The sequence below is a fragment of the Pezoporus wallicus genome, unplaced genomic scaffold (genome assembly GCF_028554395.1).
Source record: "Pezoporus wallicus isolate ANWC-B61680 ecotype Strahan unplaced genomic scaffold, APGP_CSIRO_Pwel_v1 scaffold_8004, whole genome shotgun sequence".
Lineage (NCBI taxonomy): Eukaryota > Metazoa > Chordata > Aves > Psittaciformes > Psittacidae > Pezoporus > Pezoporus wallicus.
This window is the reverse complement of record NW_026639346.1, coordinates 324,113-346,120: the sequence shown is the minus strand read 5'-3', so window position 1 is coordinate 346,120 and position 22,008 is coordinate 324,113. Positions and strand designations below refer to the sequence as shown.

Sequence of the window (22,008 nt, the reverse complement as noted above, 5' to 3'; positions counted from 1 at the left end):
AAACTTATCCTGAAGTTCTCATTAACCTCTTTAGACTAACTTACAAAGAACACACAAGCACACAAGAGCATATGCAGCTAAAAAAAGTCACCACAAGGTAAAAGAGCAACAGGAGTCCAGAAATTGTGCTAAAATCTGCAAAGAATTAAGCCTACACTTAAGTAGGCTTGTCTTCCAAAACCATCCATGCTAAAGTTTTCAGTTTTAGCTTTTAATCCTACATGTGTACTACTTTTATAAGAGGCAGAGATTAAGCAAATTGCTTGAAAAGTTAACATTTTTAAAATTTTAAAACTAGATGGTTACCATGTACACTGAATAGTCAAATTTAAAAAAAAAAAAAAACATTTTTAATGGGTTTTAATTTAATCCTATGTGTGTACTACTTTTATAAGAGGCAGAGACTAAGTTACTTGCTTGAAAACAGTTGACATGCACACTGAATAGTCATATTTAAAAAAGAATGTCAATAAGGAAAATAACAAATAGAAAACCAAACCCAACACAAACCACCAGAAGCTTTTTAAAATACAAATAGAATCGGGTATCTTAACATCTCCAACTGGAATCGTCTTTTTAAACAAAATTAGAAATATCCAAAACAACAGAGGCACTTTTTCCCGCATGATCGCTGGATGCAACAAATTCCTCATCAGTTGAATCATAGATTCATGGAACTGCAAAGGATTTAGCTTCCAGCTTTAGAGTGCCAGTACTAGATATAAGCCATAGGCTTTCTATTCTTGCTTTGACAAATACAAACATCTTGGGTTAAATAAACTCTCTACAGCCATATGAAATGGATGAACTGGAAACACTTGATACAAGGATCTAACTTTTCTACTTCTCCAATCAGACTTCCAACTATAGTTCTGTACTATCACTACAGTTATTCAATTAGGATGACCAATAAATGTGTAAGATGTATGAAAAATACATCTCCATTCAGTAAAGCCATGCCCTTTCTAACTGGAGGGGGAAAAAGTAGTAAAATAATTGTGTATTACTCTAAGTTGCCAGTCTGCATTACAACAATTTAGGTATAAACTTTCTATTCTGTTTTATTGAACTTTCATTTAATACACCTGTAGAGCAGATGATAAACTACCCTGAAGAGTACACAATGCACTATAAAGCTGAGCTTTAACCATAACATTATACTACCATTACAAGATGTTATTGTTGTGGTTTAAGCTCAGCCGGTAACTCAGAACCACACAGCCGCTCATTCACTCCCCCCTTTCTTCCTCCCCCCTTTCCCAGAGGGATGGGGTGGAGAATCAAAAGAATGTAACGTCCATAGGTTGAGATAAGAACAGTCCAGTAACTAAGGTATAACAAAAAAAAAAACCCTACTGCTACCACCAATAATAATAATGATAAGTGAAATAACAAGGGAAGAGAATACAACTGCTCACCACCCGCCAATGGATGCCCAGCCCGACCTGAGCAAAGATCTGGGTCTTCCAGGTGACTCCCCATAGTTTATATAGTGGGCATGACATGCCTCTTTGGCTAGTTTGGGTCAGGTGTCTTGTCTCTGCTTCCTCCCAGCTTCCCCTCCTCCCTGGCAGAGCACGAGACTCAGAAAGTGTTTGGTCAGAGCAAACATTACTTAGCAACAACTAAAAACATCGGTGTTATCAGAGTTGTTTCCAGGCTGAAATTCAAAAACACAGCACTGCACCAGCTACTAAGGAGAAAAATGACTGCTACTGCTGAACCTAGAATAGCTATCAATCAGTATCTAAGCAAACCTAACTACTTCATCCCCTACCGTCATAGTACTTGCCTCTCCTTTCTCTTTTTCTGGAGTATATGTGGTACAGTTTGCAAATAAAAAATTATAATTAAAAGGGTAAAATCGTAACAACAATGCCCACAACTTTGCTATGATCAGTAACAAATTAAGAGCTCAAATACGATTAAATAATTTCCATTAAGGTGCTCTGTTGGATAAAGAAAACATCTACCTGTTTCTAAGATTTCTTCTTTTTTCAGTAACACTTCTCCTAGATCACTAACACAATGCCTTTAATCTGCTGAAGTAAGCATCATTAACACTCAGCATACAGATTCCCAAACTAAAAGTTTGTTTCCCAAGCCTGGAAGGAACAAAACATTCTGCCCAACTGCCCAATTCTTTCAAAGTAACTTTTACTCATGTGATACACCTGAAACGTTTTAATTGGTTTCAAAGTAACCATCACTGCCTTTGCAACTGTTGGCAGAAACATAGGGCTGGTGGTAATTACTGTCAGACTTCCCTCAGTTCAATTCAGTCTTCCGGCAGGACTTTGCAAGTGAGTACCTTTTCCCAAGGCAAATTATTGTTATCTGTCACAGTTGACAGCACATTATCCAAAGCTTGAATGACGTCTCAGTTCCTTCTGGAAAAGCCCTTCAGCATCACTCCTCAGCACAAATTTTAAAACTAGATAGAAAAGGGACTGGAACTGCCATGGCTCTTGAGCTGATTCCAAGTTCTCAGTTCAGAAGGCAATTCTGGTATCTAGCCTCCACAAACCATGCAAACCCCCTAATAAAAATGCTGCTTCAATGACCAGGATATTATGTGAGACAAGCAATCTTGGAAAGCTGTAAGCAGTCAATCACTCCCATAAAATTTCCATTATGTCTACCTCTTTTGGAGTACATTTAGTAAAATAAAATCTCACAGCCTATTAACACATAATGAAGAAAAAGGGCTTCTAATATTAAAGGAAAGTTGAATTCCACTGCATATAACAGAAGAATAAATACTAGCTGAAACTGAATTTGAGATAATAATTTGAGGAAACTGGAAATGTTCACACTACCAGTCTCTAAAATGACAATTCCCTCTGTAGTCATTTAGGGCACAGCTCTACTTTGGAAAGCATTTAGGAGACCTAGCTTATCTTTTTCTTTCCCCAAATCAAGAATGACTATGATTACCATTTAATTAAGAACAAAAATTAGAGAGTTTAGCCAGTTATAAAACAGAAATTTTTACCAAATGTTAAGCTCCAATGAAATATAACAAAACCCAAGATAAGTTTCAACAGTTCAACAGCAATGTTTTTTCAGCACTGCTCATGACAAACTCTTTGCAACTTCCCTTGGTTTTAATGAGTTACCAGTACTGTCTTTTACAACTATGTGGTTTTCTTTCAGAATTAATAAATCTGGTACAGTGAAAAGAAGCATAAATCTAAATGCAGTTATCACATTTATCCCTTAGAATGAGGTATCAGCGCAGAGTGCATAGGTAAGAACTGCAGGATGAGGCCTTTAATCTCAAACCACTGGTTTTCTCTGTAGCAGAAAGCTGTCATCTCAATTTCCACCAACACACTGAAGTACTCTGAGGCTGCCTCCAGTAACTTATTGAATACTTACTGGCCTTCCAAGCAAATATAAGAGGACCGAAAAAGATACTTTTAATTAGTAAAATTAGCATACAGGAGAGGACATCTTTTTTAAAAATCACCACATCCCATAAAGCTTCCTATTATGCTAACACAAGAGGCTTAACAGTAAAAAGGTGATAAAGTATCTAGGCAATAAATGGCCATTTATGAAACATACATGCAACAAGAAGCAAATTCTTCATATATATGTAAAATATATTATGAAAGGTAAGTTACTGAAGTCAGGGAGCAATGCTATAAAATAATTTTGTAATAGATAGCTGGCATTTAACAGCTGTGATGGTCTGCACAATGCAAGTACATTTTTCTGCCTCAAGAGAATTTGTATGAAAAAAATAAAAATAGACTCCTATAATGTTTAAAGTTGGAAGAGACCTCTGGAGGCCATCTAGCCAAGTGCCCCTGCCCAGTGCAGGCTCAGCTACAGCAGGTTAGCTCAGGGCTGTCCTGTCAGGTTTTGGGTAACTGAATGATAGAGAATCCACAACCTTCCATATTCAATGAGGGTTGATGGCCCTCAGGCTACACCATTACATGGGGTTATTCACTCCCAAGTGCAGGACATAACACCTCTTTTTGTTGAGCTGATTGATGGTTTTGCTGGCCCAGTTCTCCAGCATGTTCAGTTCCCTCTGAACAGCAGGATGCGGATTTGATGCCTCAAACACTCCTCCCCAGTCTGTCTGCAAACTGGCTGAGCGTACTGTCCCCCACCATCCAAGTCACTAATGAAGATGTTAAACAGTACTAGCCAGAGTGTCAGCTCCTGGAGTACATCACTGGTGACTGGCTTCCAGCTGCACTTCATGTCATTGTTTACAATGCTCTGCCTAGCAGTTCAGTCAGTTTTTGATTCACCTCACTGTCTGCTCATTTACTCTGTACTTCATTGATCAGCCTGACAAGGATGATATGGGACAGTGTTGAAAGCCTTACTAAAGTAAAAAATTAAGACTTTCATCCACACTGCTAGTTTATCAAGCAAGATAAGTTTACCAAGCAAGATCTCCACTCCATAAACCCATGCTGCTTACTCCTGATAGGAAGTAATTTACAGGATTAGTTGCTGCATCACCCTCCCAGTGATCAGGGTAAGGTTGACTGGCCTTTTATTTTTTTGGATTTCTCTCTCTTGCTTTCCATGAAGATACAGGTGACATTCACTTTCCTTCGGCCCTCTGGTGCTTTCCCTGATCACTATGAACGTTAAAAACTATTGAGTGGTCTCACAATGACACTGGCTAGCTCCTGCAGCACTTAATGGATGCATCTCACCAGGTCCCATGGACTTCTGCATATCCAGTTTGTTTAAATGTTCCCTAGCATGACACTCCTCTACCAAGGGTAAGTCCTCATTGTTTCAACCTTTCTGCTGGCCTCAGTGCCTGGGCAGGTCAGTCTTAACCAGTTAAGAATAAGGTGAAGAAAGCATTAAGTACTTCACCCTTTTTCACATCCCTTGTCACTAGGTCCCTATTCCCATTCAGCAGTGGGCCCTCTTTTCCCTAGTCTTCCTTTTGCTCCTGATGTACCTGTAGAAACGCCTTTTGTGGTCTGTCACATTTTCACAGCACACAGCTCCAGACGAGGTGTGGCTCCTCTAACTCCATCCCTGCATGCTTAGACAGCCCTACATGATCCTGGGTCACCTGATCCTGTTAACACTTCCACATTTCCTTTTTATATTTGAGTTTTATTAGGAGCGTCTTGGTCCTCCATACAGACCTCCTGCTACCTTGGCTTGACTTCTTGCATGTCAGGATGAACCATTTTTGAGCTGGGAGAAGCTGATCTTTGAAAAATTAACCAGCTTTCCACAATCCCTATTCTTTCCAGACCTGTAAACTAACTCTTCAAAGCATATCCCTGAACAGGCAAAAGCCTGCTCTTCTGCAGCCCACTGATATAATACTGCTATTTACCTTGCTCCCTCCTCTCAGGATCCTGAACTCCACCATCACATATTGCTGCAGCCAAGGCTGTCTTAGCCTGTATCCCCAGTCAGTTCTTCCTCATTTGTAAGGATGAGGTCTAGGACCACATCTCCCCTGTCAGCCAGTAAGTCACCTGGTGTCATGGAATCATTGACAATAAACTCTAGAAACCTTCTGAATTACTTCTTTCCTACTATGGTGTCCCTCCATTCTATAGATAATATGAAATACACTTAGCCTTTAGATAACAGCACTGCTAAGTCCTATGCAGAAATCTTAGGAAACCAAAAACACGTTCAGATACAGAAGAACCAACTATCAGATGAGAAAAAAATGTGAATTTCACACCATCATTAGAGTCTTGACAAGAACTGTTAAGTCAGTTTCCCACTTCTTACCACCTTTTATTGTCATTTACAGGAGTCCATCTAAAATACAGCAGATCAATGACACTCAATGATTAACGACAAGGATTTGGTAGCATTCACCAGACAGTTTTGAAAGAACTGAAGATCAAAGAACAAACTGAAAAATGCAAATCATCAAGAACTGTCTCAAGGGATGCACAGTGGTCAAAACTGCACAGCTCTTTCAACAGGCACTGAATGACCTTGTGAGTTTTATACCATCAAGTACTACTTTCAGCGTCTGAAAAAGTAATTTAAATGCCCATTAAAACATAAAATAATGAATATGCAACTATGGTACTCAGAGACCAAATTCTACAACAACTCATGGAGATTTCAAGTTATGATATTTTAATCTGCAAGGTATTTTAAACTGCAAGAATAATGTAGGTGTGAGAAGTACAACTATGTATGTTTTTTGTGAATATCTAAATTACATACAACTGATTTCAAATGGTTTCTAAAACAATTTTTGAGATACTCTGTAACAAAACTCTTGACCAAGAACAGGGAGGCAAATAAACTGAAAGCTGATTAAGGCACAAAACCCCTGAAGAAACAGGAGTATATGATCAGCGGTTAGCATGGATACTTACCAGCAGCTCAGCAATACTTTTAAAGGCATTATTAATATCTGCCACAGATCATTTCCTCATCTTGTATCAACCACACCATTCAATATTACACATCTTTCCAAAACTAGGAAACTAGCAAAATGAGCACTGGAAATCAACACAAAATAATAATAAAAATATAAATATAAATAAAAATGAAAATATAAAAATATAAATAAAAATGAGAAGGATTCCAAGTTATTTTTATGAACTAATGATTAGGCGATTAAAGTAAGAGATAAATGGCCTATCCTTCATTCATAAAATCTGGTGAAGTTTCCCATTTTCACAGTCCACTGCTGAAAAGTACAGAACTTCATAGAATTATAGACTGGCTAGGGTTGGAAGGGACCTTAAGATCATCTAGTTCCAACCCCCCTGCCATGGGCAGGGACACCTCACACTAAATTATATCACCCAAGGCCTCGTCCAACCTGGTCTTGAACACTGCCAAGGATGGAGCATTCACAACCTCCCTGGGCAACCCATTCCAGTGCCTCACCACCCTAACAGGAAAGAATTTCCTCCTTATATCCAACCTAAACTTCCCCTGTTTAAGTTTTAACCCGTTACACCTTGTCCTATCACTACAGTCTCTAATGAAGAGTCCCTCCCCAGCATCCCTATAGGCCCCCTTCAGATACTGGAAGGCTGCTATGAGGTTTCCATGCAGCCTTCTCTTCTCCAGGCTGAACAGCCCCAACTTCCTCAGCCTATCTTCACAGTCTATCTTTAACTAGTACAAATAAATACAAACTAGAGAGGAGAGATACATTATAAAGTGTTCAGAAAAGAAGAGCTGGCAGTCAGAAAGAAATCAGTTTTCTTCTGATTATTTCTCCAGTCTGCATTTAAACTTTTAGCTATTAAAAAGCACAATTCCCCAGTTCAACATCTTCTGTTGAGAGCCTATTTTTATGTATTCTGTATTAATTCACTGACAGAAATTACCCATCAGCAAAAGCTGCACCTTTACTGGACCACCAAAGAAACATCACAAACATATACATCCATACCAATATGTCTGCTAAAGTTCCTAGTGTGCAGTTCATCCTAGTAAACTATATGACAAATTAGTATTGTCTCCTTATCTGAAATACTGATTTCCATCAGAAAATTTAATCTTACAAAAAAAAAAAAAAAAAGAAAAAGGCCAAAATAATGAAGTTATAACCACAAGGAGAAATTTAGCATATACAAAAAGGGTGTCTGCAGATAAGCCTTTGCAATATGCTTATTCCTTAACAAGTGTGATAAATTAAAAAGCTTAAAAGCTAATAGTGCTGCTTAAATTCATTATTGACATAGAAAAGCAAAAATTACACATTACTGTAGGAGCTAAGAATGAAAAGGTCATAGAGTTGCATTGAAATCTGCAATTTTGTAGTGTTCCATTACATACTTTAAGAATTATCAGCTCATAAATTGATGATTAAATGACCGTTAGGGTACAAAAATGTACTAGAATAGATTTTTAAAACACGAAGCACAAATACATATTGAAATGTTCTGCCCCAAAACAGAAAGTTACTCGCATGCACTGAACAATCGCAGCTCTTGAACAATCAGCTTCATTAGGAACTTCCTATTTTTTTGCTTTCAGCTGACCAATGGCACATGCATAAATCACAAAATGTCAGTATAAGCTTACTGGACCAACTTCAGTTTCAGTATATAACAGGTTCAGTATAGCTACCAGAACTAACTACCAAACACAGGACCTTTCACAGCTAACACAATTCAGCACCAAAGATGCGGCAAGTACAATGCTCCTTCAGAGAAGAGCTGTAAAACAAGTTAAAGACCTAGTGATCCATGTGGGTGGTAGTGATATAGATAGCAGTAGCCTGGAGAACGTAACGAAGGACCTCAGAGCCCTCGGAGAGGTGGTTAGGGGCTGTGGATCTCAAGACAGTCTTTTCATCAATTCTCCAGGATAAAGGGGAGGACCTTAAAAAAGCTAGGACTGGCCAGGTTAATAAATGGTTAGAATGGTAATGTCACAGTCAGGGGTTTGGGTGCCTTGAAGACGGGACCCAATTTTGTAGAAGGCTTGCCAGACTGGTCAAGGACGCTTTAAACTAGATGTGTTGGGGGAGGGGGGCATCACTCCATCCCAACACAGTCAGTTGCCAGCACCAGTAATAAACGCTCGGAGCAATATAGAGATGGTCCAGCCACTCCAGCCAATGAGCCGGCTTCATTTGGACCTCGGCTCAGATGCCTCTATACAAATGCTCGTAGCATGGGGAACAAACAAGAGGAATTAGAGATATGTGCATGGCTACGGGGGTACGATATAACAGGCATTGCAGAAACATGGTGGGATGGCTCCTATGACTGGAGTGTTGGGAAGGAAGGTGTTGTGGTTTAAACCCAGTCAGGTAACTCGTTCACTCAACCCCCCCCCCCCTTCTTTCCCTCCCCCTACTCCCGGAGGGACGGAGAGGAGAATCGAAAAGAATGCAACTCCCACGGGTTGAGATAAGAACAGCCCAGTAACTAAGGTATAACACAGATCACTACTGCTACCACCAATGATAATAATGATAAAGGAAATAACAAGGGAAGAGACTACAACACCTCAGCACCAGCTGACCGATAACTCGCCCCCCAAGCCCGACCAAGCTCCGACCGATACCTCCTCCAACCCTGCAGTCTCCCAGCCCTTCCGGCTAACTCCCAGTTACATCCTGGGCATGACGTGCTGTGGTATGGAATACATCTTTGGTCAGTTTGGGTCAGGTGTCCTGTCTGCTTCCTCCCGGCTTCCCCTCCTCCCTGGCAGACCATGAGGCTCACAAAGTCCTTGGCCAAACCAAAACATTGCTATCAGTTCTGTTCCCAGGCCGAAAGTCAAAACACTGCACTCCACCAGCTACCAAGAAGGAGAAACATGACTGCTACTGCTGAACCCAGGACAGAAGGTCACAGGCTCTTTAGAAAAGACAGGCCTGGCAGGCGGGGAGGGGGAGTTGCTATTTATGTTAGGGATACGCTGAAGAGTATGGAACTCTGTCTGGGGACAGGTGAGCAGTCCACAGACAGTTTGTGGGTCAGGGTTAAAGGAAGAACAACTACGGGAGACATTACTGTGCAGATCTGTTACAGACCGCCTGATCAACAGGACTCTGTGGATGAAACTCTCTACAGACAGATAGGAGCAGCCTCACACTTGCAGGCCCTTGTTCTCTTGGGGGACTTCAACCACCCTGACATCTGTTGGAGGGACAGTACAGCCCGGTACAAGCAATCCAGCAGGTTCCTCGATTGTGTGGAAGACAACTTCCTTCTGCAAGTGAGGAGCTGATAAGGAGAGGTGCCATGCTTGACCTCGTGCTCACCAACAGGGAAGGGCTCACTGGAAATGTGACACTCCAGGGCAGCCTTGGTTGTAGCAATCATGAGATGGTCGAGTTCGAGATCCTCAGGACAGTGAGAAGAGCGTGCAGCAAGCTCACTGCCCTGCTTCAAGAGAGCAGACTTTGGCCTCTTCAGGAACCTGCTGAGTAAGATTCCATGGGATATAGCCCTAGAGGGTAGGGGGAGCCAAGACTCTTGCTTGATAATTCAAGGACCACCTGCTACAAGTTCAGGAGTGTTGCATCCCAACTAGAAGGAAGTGCAGCAGCAGGGGCCAGGAGACCTCCATGGATGGATAAGGAGATGCTGAGGAAACTTCAAAGGAAAAAAAAAGAGGTTTATGGAGGGTGGAACCAGGACAGGTGGCATGGGAAGAACACAGGGATGTTGTCCGGGCAGCCAGGGAGCAGGTCAGGAAAGCTAAGGCCCAGTTAGAATTAAACATGGCTAGGAATGTTAAGGATAACAGGAAAGGATTCTATAGGTATGTAGCAAATAAAAGACAGACTAGGGACAAAGCAAGCCCCCTCCGGAAGCTATCAGGAGAACTGGCTACCCTGGATTTGGAAAAGGCTGAGGTTCTTAATGACTTTTTTGCCTCGGTCTTCACCGGCAAAGGCACTGACCACATCACCCAAGTCTTGGAAGGCAGAACAGGGACTGTGACAATGATGACGCCTAGGCCCACTGGAGGAGAGCATCTGGTTCGAGATCCTCTTAAGAACCTGAACATGCACAAGTCATTGGGACCTGATGAAATCCATCCGTGGGTCCTGAAGGAGCTGGCAAATGAAGTTGCTAAGCCATTGGTCATCATATTTGAAAAATCATTCCAGTTAGGTAAAGTTCCCAACAACTGGAAAAAGGGAAATATAACCTCATTTTCAAGAAGGGGAAAATGGATGACCTGGGGAACTACAGACCAGTCAGTCTCACCTCTGTGCCTGGCAAAATCTTGGAGAAGATTCTCCCAGAAGGCATGTTAAAGCACATGAAATACAACAAAGTGGTTGCTGACAGCCAGCATGGCTTCACTAAAGGGAAATCCTGCCTGACCAATTTGGTGGTCTTCTATGAGGGGGCTACAGAACTCGTAAGACAGGGGTAGAGCAGTTGATGTCATCTAGCGGGACTTGTGCAAAGTGTTCGACACTGTCCCACATGACATCCTTGTCGCTAAATTGGAGAGACATCAGTTTGATGGATGGACCACTGGGTGGATAAAGAACTTGCTGGATGGCCGCATGCAAAAAGTTGTGGTCAATGGCTCAATGTCAGGCTGGAAACCAGTAACAAGTGGTGTCCCTCAGGGATCGGTGTTGGGACCGCTGTTGTTCAACATCTTTGTTGCTGACATGGACAGTGGGAATGAGCGCGCCCTCAGCAAGTTTGCCGATGACACCAAGCTGTGTGGTTCGGTTGATACGCTGGAGGGAAGGAATGCCATCCAGAGGGACCTAGACACGCTTGTTGAGGTGGGCTGATGCCAACCTCATGAAGTTTAACCATGACAAGTACAAGGTCCTACACCTGGGTCGGAGCAATCCCAGGCACAGCTACAGGTTGGGCAGAGAAGAGATTCAGAGCAGCCCTGCGGAGAAGGACTTAGGGATGTTGGTCGATGAGAAAATGAACATGAGTCGGCAGTGTGCACTCGCAGCCCAGAAAGAACACTGTATTCTGGGCTGCAACAAAAGGAGCGTGACCAGCAGGTCGAAGGAAGTAATCCTGCCCCTCTACTCTGCTCTTGTGAGACCTCACCTGGAGTATTGTGTGCAGTTCTGGTGTCCTCAACATAAAAAGGACATGGAACTGTTGGAACAAGTCCAGAGGATGATCAGGGGACTGGAGCACCTCCCATATGAAGGCAGGCTGAGAAAGTTGGGGCTGTTCAGCCTGGAGAAGAGAAGGCTGCGTGGAGACCTCATAGCAGCCTTCCAGTATCTGAAGGGGGGCTATAGGGATGCTGGGGATGGACTATTCATAAAAGACTGTAGTAACAGGACAAGGGTTAATGGGTTAAAACTTAAAACAGGTGATTAGATTGGATACAAGGAAGAAATTCTTTCCTGTTAGGGTGGTGAGGCACTGGAATGGGTTGCCCAGGGAGGCTGTGAATGCTCCATCCCTGGCAGTGTTCAAGGCCAGGCTGGACAAAGCCTTGGGTGGCATGGTTTAGTGTGATGTGTCCCTGCCCATGGCAGGGGGGTTGGAACTAGATGGTCTTAAGGTCCTTTCCAACCCTAACTATTCTATGATTCTATGACCTGCAACTTCCCCGACGAACAACCTTCCATCCATCACCTCTTTTTCCACTGTTTCATACTTACATCCCAATTGTTTAAACATGACATTCTACTAATCATTCTCTGGTTTGAAACTGAAATGTCTAAGTTTGACAGAAAGTGAGAAATTTTTCCTTTAGAAGTTAACGTACTAAGCAAGTTCTGGTTTTGGTTGTCATAGAGTTAATTTTCCCAGTAGCTAGCATAGGGCTACGTTTTGGATTTGTGCTGAAAAATGTTGATAACACAGGGGTGTTCTCGCTACTGCTGAGCACTGCTTACACAGAGTCAAGTTCTCTTCTGCTCCTCACACTAGCTGGGGAGAGCTGACCCCAACTGACTCAAGGGATATCCCACACCACATGGCAGCATGGTTGTCATAAAAAACTGGGAGAAGAAGAAAGGGGAAGATGCTCTGAGTGACAGCATTTGTCTTCCCAAGTAATTGTTAGGTGTGATGCAGCCTGTCTGTCCTGAACACCTGCCGAACACCTGCCTGGCCATGGGAATTACAGAATCAACTAGGTTGGAAAAGACCTTTAAGATCATCAAGTCCAACAATTACCCCAGGACTGCCAAGATCACCACTAAATCATGTCACTAAGGGCCTCATCTACACGGCTTTTAAACACTTCCAGGGAATCCTGTTCCAATGCCTGGTTACCTTCTCTGTGAAGAAATTTTTCCCGATATGCAATCTAAACCTCCCCTGGCACAGCTTGAGGCCACTTCCTCCTGTCCTATCACTTGTCATCTGGGAGAACAGATCGACCCCCACATTACTGCAACCTCCTTTCAGGTAGTTATAGAGAGTGGTAAGATCACCCCTGAGCCTTTTCTTCTCCAGGCTAAACACCTCAGCTCCCTCAGCCGTTCCTCATCAGACTTGTGCTCCAGACCCTTCACCAGCTTTGTTGGCCTTTTTTGGACCCACTCTGGCACCTCAGTTTCTTGTAGTGAGGGGCCAGAACTGAACAGAGGATTTGAGGTGCAGCCTCACCAGCGCCAAGTACAAGGGGATAAATACAAGTGGTGAATTAATTCCTTGTTTTGCTTTACCTTTAGATATAAGGAAGAAATTCTTTACTGCAAGGGTGGTGAGGCACTGGAATGGCTTGCCCAAGGAAGTTGTGAATGCTCCATCCCTGGCAATGCTTAAGAGCTTGTTGGATGGAGTCCTGGGTGACATGGTTTAGTGTCTGGTGTCCCTACCCATGGCAGCAGGGTTGGAACTAGATGACCTTAAGGTCCTTTCCAACCCTAAATATTCTATGATTCTATCAACTGTCTTTATCTCAACCCAGAGTTTTCTCACTTTTACACTTCCGATGCAATCCCCCATCCCACTGGGGGAGAGTGAGTGAGCAGCCAGGTGGTGTTTAGCTGCCAGCTGGGATTAAATCACGACAGTCCTTTTTGCTGCCCAGCATGGGGCTCAAAAGGTTTGAGATAACAATAGCTTTGATAAGAATGTGCTAGATCAAATTTTTAGCTGTTACTGCTGTTTAGCTATTAATCAGCAGGCTCCTGTACTTGCCATGAGGCTTGCTTGCCTTACTGTATCTTAGAGTCTAGTGCTCCTTAGTAGCTGCTTTTTGCTTTCATCACGGGCTGTACTGCTTATCATCTTACTCTGCTGTGCTGGAACATTCTGATAACAGCCATGAGCTAGCAGATAGCCAGGGCACTGCTTTCGTTTCTGTGCTGCTCTACTGGACAAGCTGGAACTCCAGTGTGAACTCTAGTTGAAGGGACTGTGACCTGTGGATAAGTCCATGTGGAAGCAGGACACCCTGAAGCATATGTGGCTGTGGAAAAGTCCACATCAGAGCAAAGTGCCCATGGCTGTGGTTATTTCTGTGTACAACAGGTATTATCTCTGAAGGGATTGTGGCCCAAGGCCAAGTCCATGGTGGAGAAAGCATCTGTGGCTGTGGGTAAGTCCATGCTGCAGCACAGAAGCACAGACCTTGAAGCATCTATGGCTGCGCATGAGGTCATGCTGGAGCACCTCAAAGCATGCGGCCATGGATAAGCCCACAATAGAGCATATATAACCCTGAAGGGATTGTGAGGGCAAGGCCATGTTGGAGCAGGCTTATTTCTGAAGGGAACAGGGATGTGGATAAGTCTATACCACAGCAGGTATAGCCCTGAAGTGACTGTGGCTCATAGATAAGGCTGCACTGGGAGCACGTACAACCCTTAGGGACTGCAGTCTGTGGATAAGGTTAAGCCAGAGCACAGGCAAAAGGAGGAGCTCACTGCAATGCTAATACTGGGTTTCTCATTGTCCCTCTTACTCCCCGCAGTGGCTGCAGCAACTTCTGAAATTCTGTCCTTCACCCTAATCTGTGTGGACTATGACTTCCATTTCCGTATAGAATCTCCCTCAAGATATAAATCAGTTGATCACTGAACTGATCATTCTCAGTTGAGAATGTCTGGATTAGTTTTCACACAGTTCTCTAATTTTAAAACCTTAGTTAACTTCAAACGATTTTTAAGTAAACCAAAATATAATATTTAAACATAGCAGTAACATAACATTTGAAACCAGCACTCATGTAGCATTTAAAAACAATACTTCAAGTAAAGTAGATGTAATCTTCTTAACATGGAATGACTGAACAATTTGGGTTTGACAGGACCTTAAGATCATCTATTCCAAACCACCTGCCATGGGCAGGGACACCTCACCCTAGGATCATGTCACCCAAGGTTCTGTCCAGCCTGGCCTTGAACACTGCCAGGGATGGAGCATTTATGACTTCTCTGGGTAACCAAAGAACCTGTTCTAGAACAAAACAACCTACCGCAGTGCCTCACCACCCTCACAGTAAAGAGCTTCTTCCTTATACCTAACCTTATCTTCCCCTGTTCTAGTTTTAACCCATTCTTGTCCTGTCACTACAGTCCCTGATGAAAGTCACTCTCCAAGATCCTTGTAGGTCCCCCTTTAGATACTGGAAGGCTGCTCTGAGGTCTTCACGCAGCCTTCTCTTCTCCAGGCTGAACAACATCAACTTTCTCAGCCTCTCTTCATATGAGAGGTGCTTCAGCCACCTTATCATTCCCGTGGCCCTCCTCCGGACTTTCTCCAGCAGCTCCATGCCCTTCTTATGTTTAGGACACTAGAACTGCACACAGTACTCGAAGTGGGGAACCACAAGAGCAGAGTAGAGGGGCAGGATCACATCTTTCAACCTGCTCATCATGCTTCTTGATGCAGCCCAGGGCACAGTTGGTTTCTGGGCTGCGAACACACAGTGAACTTAACTCATATTAACTTTCTCATCAACCAACACCCCCAGGTTCTTCTCCACAGCACTGCTCTGGATCACTTCTCCACCCAACCTGTAGCTGTGCCTGGGATTGCTCCGACTCAGGTGAAGGTCCTTGCACTTTGTTTTGTTGAACAGGAAGTTGGCACTGGCCCACCTTTCAAGTGTGTCAAGATCCCTCTGGATGGCATTCCTTCCCTCCAGCATATCAACCGAGAACCACGCAGCTTGGTGTCATCAGCAAACTTGCTGAGGGCACACTCAATCCCACTGTCCATGTCGCCGACAAAGATGTTGTACAGGATTGGTCCCAACACTGACGCCTGAGGCACAGCACTCATTACTGGTCTGCAACTGGACACTGACCCATTGACTGCAACTCTTGGCTGTGTGGCTATCCAGCCAGTTCTCTATCCACCGGGTGGTCCGTTCATTAAATTAATGTCTCTCAAGTTTAGAGACAAGGATGCCATGCAGGGACAGTGTAAAACACCCTGCACAAGTCCAGGTAGATGACATCAACTGCTTTGCCCCTGTCCATCAGTTCTGTAGCCTCATCACAGAAGGACACCAAATTGGTCAAGCACGATTTGTCCGTAGTGAAGCCATGCTGGCGATGCTGGCAGTTTACACTTACACATCCTACACACAACAGGTAATCAATCATGGATGAGGACAGCCTGTATTTTTCATTTTGATCATTTTAGAAATAAAAGTTCAGGTTTGCTTGCTTACTATTTTATAGGCATAACGCATAAGCTACATATTCTACACATCATGAAGTTTATACTAATGCTAACTCACACAATACTACCTACCTGATGACAGGTCAAAGCTCTGGATTTTAGAAGCTGGGTGAAATTTATCGTGGAAAAAATAAAGACTAATCTTGCATATTTTGACCATAAAACTGAAATTCATTAGCAATAAAAATCCACAGTATTTGGAGAAAGCTGAGGTTCTGAATGACTTCTTTGCCTCGGTCTTCACCGGCAAAGGCACTGACCACATCACCCAAGTCTTGGAAGGCAGACGCAGGGACTGTGAGGATGAAGACCTTGGGACCACCGTAGGAGAAGATCTGGATTCAGACCATCTTAAAAACCTGAACGTGCACAAGTCATTGGGACCTGATGAAATCCATCCGTGGGTCCTGAAGGAGCTGGCAAATGAAGTTGCTAAGCCATTGGTCATCGTATTTGAAAAATCATGGCAGTCAGGTGAAGTTCCCAACAACTGGAAAAAGGGAAATATAACCCCATTTTCAAGAAGGGGAAAATGGATGACCCAGGGAATTACAGACCAGTCGCACCTCTGTGCCTGGCAAAAGCTTGGAGCAGATTCTCCTGGAAGGCATGCTAAGGCACATGAAAAACAACAAAGTGGTTGCTGACAGCCAGCATGGCTTCACTAAGGGGAAATCCTGCCTGACCAATTTGGTGGTCTTCTATGAGGGGGCTACAGAACTCGTAAGACAGGGGTAGAGCAATTGATGTCATCTAGCGGGACTTGTGCAAAGCATTCGACACTGTCACACATGACATCCTTGTCTCTAAATTGAAGAGACATCAATTTGATGGATGGACCACTGGGTGGATAAAGAACTTGCTGGATGGTCGCACGCAAAGAGTTGTGGTCAATGGCTCAATGTCAGGCTGGAGACCAGTAACGAGTGGTGTCCCTCAGGGATCGGTGTTGGGACCGCTGTTGTTCAACATCTTTGTTGCTGACATGGACAGTGGGATTGAGTGCGCCCTCAGTAAGTTTGCCGATGACACCAAGCTGTGTGGTTCGGTTGATACACTGGAGGGAAGGAATGCCATCCAGAGGGACCTTGACACGCTTATGAGGTGGGCTGATGCCAACCTCATGAAGTTTAACCATGACAAGTACAAGGTCCTACACCTGGGTCGGAGCAATCCCAGGCACAGCTACAGGTTGGGCAGAGAAGAGATTCAGAGCAGCCCTGCAGAGAAGGACTTGGGGGTGTTGGTGGATGAGAAAATGAACATGAGCCGGTAGTGTGCACTCGCAGTCAAGAAAGACAACCGTATTCTGGGCTGCATCAAAAGAAGCGTGACCAGCAGGTCGAAGGAGGTGATCCTGCCCCTCTACTCTGCTCTTGTGAGACCTCACCTGGAGTATCGTGTACAGTTCCGGTGTCCTCAACATAAAAAGGACATGGAACTGTTGGAACAAGTCCAGAGGAGGGCCACGAGGACGATCAGGGGACTGGAGCACCTCCCATATGAAGACAGGCTGAGAAAGTTGGGGCTGTTCAGCCTGGAGAAGAGAAGGCTGCGTGGAGACCTCATAGCAGCCTTCCAGTATCTGAAGGGGGGCTATAGGGATGCTGGGGATGGACTATTCATAAAAGACTGTAGTAACAGGACAAGGGTTAATGGGTTAAAACTTAAAACAGGTGATTAGATTGGATACAAGGAAGAAATTCTTTCCTGTTAGGGTGGTGAGGCACTGGAATGGGTTTCCCAGGGAGGTTGTGAATGCTCCAACCCTGGCGGTGTCCAAGGCCAGGTTAGACAAAGCCTTGGGTGGCATGGTTTAGTGTGAGGTGTCCCTGCCCATGGCAGGGGGGTTGGAACTAGATGATCTTAAGGTCCTTTCCAACCCTAACTATTCTATGATTCTATTCCCGATGTGAAGCTTGCAGTAACAAACTGTCTTAAGGCTTCAGACTTGCAGCCCTTTTCCAGATAAAGCTGATACTGGCAAAAAAGTCTCACAGCCTGGCCTTATGTATGTTTTTGTGAATCTCATGGCACAACGTCATTCTTGTATCTTGAACAAATAGCTCCTATAGCACTATGATTACAAATCAACACCACCACTTACTGTATTCATTTCAAAGAAAAAGCAACAAAGCAAATAGTTTGCTTTCTCAAGTGTCTACCTACAACCACAGCATCAAACCAGGTTCTTCCTCACAAACACACCACTTTTTTAGGTTCTGCATTATACTTGTACAAATCCTTAAATGAAAACAGTTCAACACTACAAATGTTTGTTTCATTTCCACCTTAAGATACCTGGAAATCTTAATCCTATTAGCCCAACTGGATATGCATACAAATAGTAAGTTCCAGCTGAGCAAAGCGAGAGGGACAAATTCATCTGCCTTCTAGCAGTAGCAATCACTTTATATTGGCAACAGAAAGGAAAAAAAGGAAAAAAAAATAAAACCCACATAAAATTAAGTAGCAATGTAAAAATATCACTTTCAGAGTACAATTCATAGAGCTAAGTTAGAAATTAATTTCCATTTTAAAAATAGGTACAGTCTAAAACTACCAGGAGCTGAAGGTGTCACAGTAATTCCGTAACACTGAATATGGCACATTATAGTAATGTAATTTTGGGGTTCTTGTAATTTCCGTTTTTTACAGATTTTTCACATTAAATACATCAGAAGTTATTAAACAACTTCTAATGCTGCTTGCCTAAGAAGTAACAATTACCCTGATCTTGAGGTCCAGACCCTTATTATTTACACCACATAATGTATTTCAAGCATTCAGTAATTTAATCAACTTTTCTTCCTTAACTCGTTAAAACATTTCAGCTTCATCATTATTTAGGAACATAATTCCAGTATCGCATTGTTTGGCGTTTTAGAGCTTTATATCCATTTCCAGACTGGAATTATTCAGACTCAGTCCCTGTTTCTTGCATCAGTCCCTGTTTCTTGCATCATCTTTGCCAGCAGCTCCTCTCCTTTCCAGTTGTGAATGCCTTCAGTATATTGAGAGAGCTCATTTATACCATCCCTCAGCAATCCCCCTAAAGATGGAGCTACAGAACACAACCAGTTTACAGACTTTACAAATCTAACAGCTGGACCATCACTTCCAAAAAAAATTTAAAAAATCAAAAAAATCCAAAAAATTCCAAAAAAAAGAGCATGGTCGCAACGTTCTGGAATGGAACAAGACAGAATAAAACCTCGGAAACTGTTGCATGAACAGGTGAACACCACTCAGTGAACACTCTGAGCTACTCAGACAGAAAGCCAGCTGTAGCCCAGAAGCCATGTAAACAGATTAATTCAAACTGCTGTATTATAAATTATGCTGAGAATCTTCTCTTTACAAAGTAAGTTTTAACATATATAAATTTCCCAGTCTTATTAACTTTTACATTTGATAGTATCTGATTAGTTTTTTCCTGAGCACAAAGGAACCATGCACCAATGCATATACTCTGATTCTTCAATATCTCTGCACAGACATACCTCTCCAAATAGATTCTACATGCATCAACATTTGGCACTTAAATTTCATCCTTCTATTTCTGCAGCCCTCAAGGTCATCAATTTTTTTCATAACAGGTATTCCCAAAGTTCTTTCTAATGACAATAGCTAGCAACTCTACATTTGTTTTTTTATTAACAGCTTTTTAATGAATCCATTGTTTCAAACAGCTTGTACATCCATCCACCTTCAGAACCTGTATTTACTATTAACAATGTTTTAAACAAGCTTTACAATAAAAGTGCATTCCTTCTTGCACTTACCTGCAAAATGAGATTCTGTACCACTATTTTAACTTTTCAGTAACTAAAAGAATAAATACGTTCTGTAGAAAAGACCGAATTCACTACTGTGAAAGAAACCGAGTTAAAGCTATAAAACAGCCTCTATCTGCAAAAAGTCCATCCATAGCAACAGTAGACAAAGAATGAAATTATGAGGAAGAAACCAAACAAGTAATTATGATTGATGAGTTACATCATGTAGAAAAAACCTCTATGGAAGATACTTTAGTACAACTAATTATTCCCACTCCTCCTTTCATCATTTAAACATAGAATTTCAAAAAATGGATATGAAATGCAGTCAACTGGATATAGAAATTTGAAGATATGTTTTAAAAGCTACCTTTTAGATAAGCATCTTAATCTAACTGAAATATTTAATTTCCTCAAGTCCATGAGAGGTAAAACATAAGTCATCTTAGCCAGGAGTATAACTTCCAAGTATTGCGCTTAAACAAAACTTTTCATTAACTCTTGGATTATACTAAATACATAATCCAAGTAAGATTTAACTGGTCCAGTATTTTAACAATGCTTTCCTCCAGCAGCTCCTCTTGGTACAAGTATAGATAATGATTTTAAACAGAAGTTGCCATAAAATCATAGATCTATTTAGGCTTAGACGGACTGCTGGACTCTGCTCAAAGTAGGACCAGGTTCAAAGTTATGTCATGGTACTAAGAGCCTTGCCAGTCAAATTCTGAATACTTCCAAGGATAAAGATTCACTGTGAATTTTCCCCTGCTGAATCCAACCAGTATTTCCCTTTTCGCAATAGTAGCTGTTGCTTCTTCTGCTGTCCATCTCAGATGAGCTTGTCTTCTACACAAATGTTGATTAGCCAGTTAAAGACAGTATTTAAATCTCTCTTAGCTTTCTCTTCACCAGGGTAAAGAAACCCAGCTGCCTTAGATTCTCTTACATTTCATGTTTCACCCTCTGTCTTAGCAGCCCTCTGTCACAGTCACTCCATTTTGTCAGCATCTTTTTTTTCTTTTTAACTGACCGTGTTGTTTACATTGTGCTTTCAGACTGATTTTGTCTTCATGACCCACAGCATAATTCATTGTTACAACTGTCATAAGGGTATTTTGAGTCCATCTTTTCACCTTGTATCCTCAACCAGCTTTCATCTCTACCCCACAATGTTACAGCTGCAAAACTTTGCATAATTTTTTTCCACTTGATGTTACATATCACAGACTTGGTCTCACATCACACTTCCTTCCACCTCCTCCACAGTCAGTAAGGACAGCTCCTACTACCATTTGCCCCTTTCATACTGATATAAATGCTTTGTTTTGTCTTCCATACACAAAGTGCATTCATTTCCTAGATTCACCACAGGTCTTTTACATTCTCTATCCCAAAATCTTTTTTAACAATTCATAGAACACTTGCTGATTGTCATACACAAGGTACAACTTGTATTCCATATTTAAATAAACTTGTAAACATAACTGTATTTACTTACTTAATGTACCCATAAATTATTCTTTCTTTTATAAGACTGAAAGGTTACTGCAGCTTTTGGTTTAGAAGACAGTTGCACTGCTGAGGTAATGAACTAACTAGTCCTTCAGTACCTTTGAAAACTGCTATTTAGAATCACAGAATAGCTGGAAAGGATCTTAAGATGGCCTAGTTCCAACCCCCCTGCCATGGGCAGGGAGACTACATTTCAGGAATGGATTTTATTATCTTCCTGACGAATCTCTGAATGAGTTTTAATATATTTCAGTACAAGAACTGTAATCATCAATACTTCATCTATCCATGTATTGTCAATATTCTGGCTTAGAGCTCTCCAAGCTATATATCTCAGTATATATACTGCTGTATATCAGCTGAGCTATGGCAACTGACTGTAACTTCCTGAAGCTTTGCACCTGATACACAGTGAAAGTGTAAATACGCCTCTGTCAATATACAAAAACATTATGCTATCATACTTTGGCAATGAAAGTTTAGCCTTAGAAACATATGCTTCTTAGACCAGGAAGTTTTCAGTTTCATTTACTTTTGTGTTAGCATGGTAATTTTAACAAAGTATGAGTTTCATATTGCAAGTCTGGATTAAAGACAGAAGCAGGAGTCTGAATCACTCCATTGTTATCATCTATTTTTAATTTAGATCATTCACAATATACATGAAT

At 42.2% G+C, this 22,008-nt stretch overlaps 1 protein-coding gene across 8 annotated transcripts in view; it reads right to left on the bottom strand.

Annotated features, from left to right (window-relative positions):
- Positions 1–22,008, bottom strand: part of NIPBL (NIPBL cohesin loading factor) — a 156,197-nt gene that overhangs the window by 109,297 nt on the left and 24,892 nt on the right. The window contains exon 1 of one of the 8 annotated variants that reach the window (XM_057414298.1): positions 18,348–18,449. The exons of the other annotated variants lie outside the window; for them this stretch is intronic. The gene's annotated coding sequence lies outside the window, so the exon portion shown is untranslated. Of the gene's footprint in view, positions 1–18,347; positions 18,450–22,008 lie in introns of those variants that run through there. 8 annotated transcript variants of the gene reach the window in all.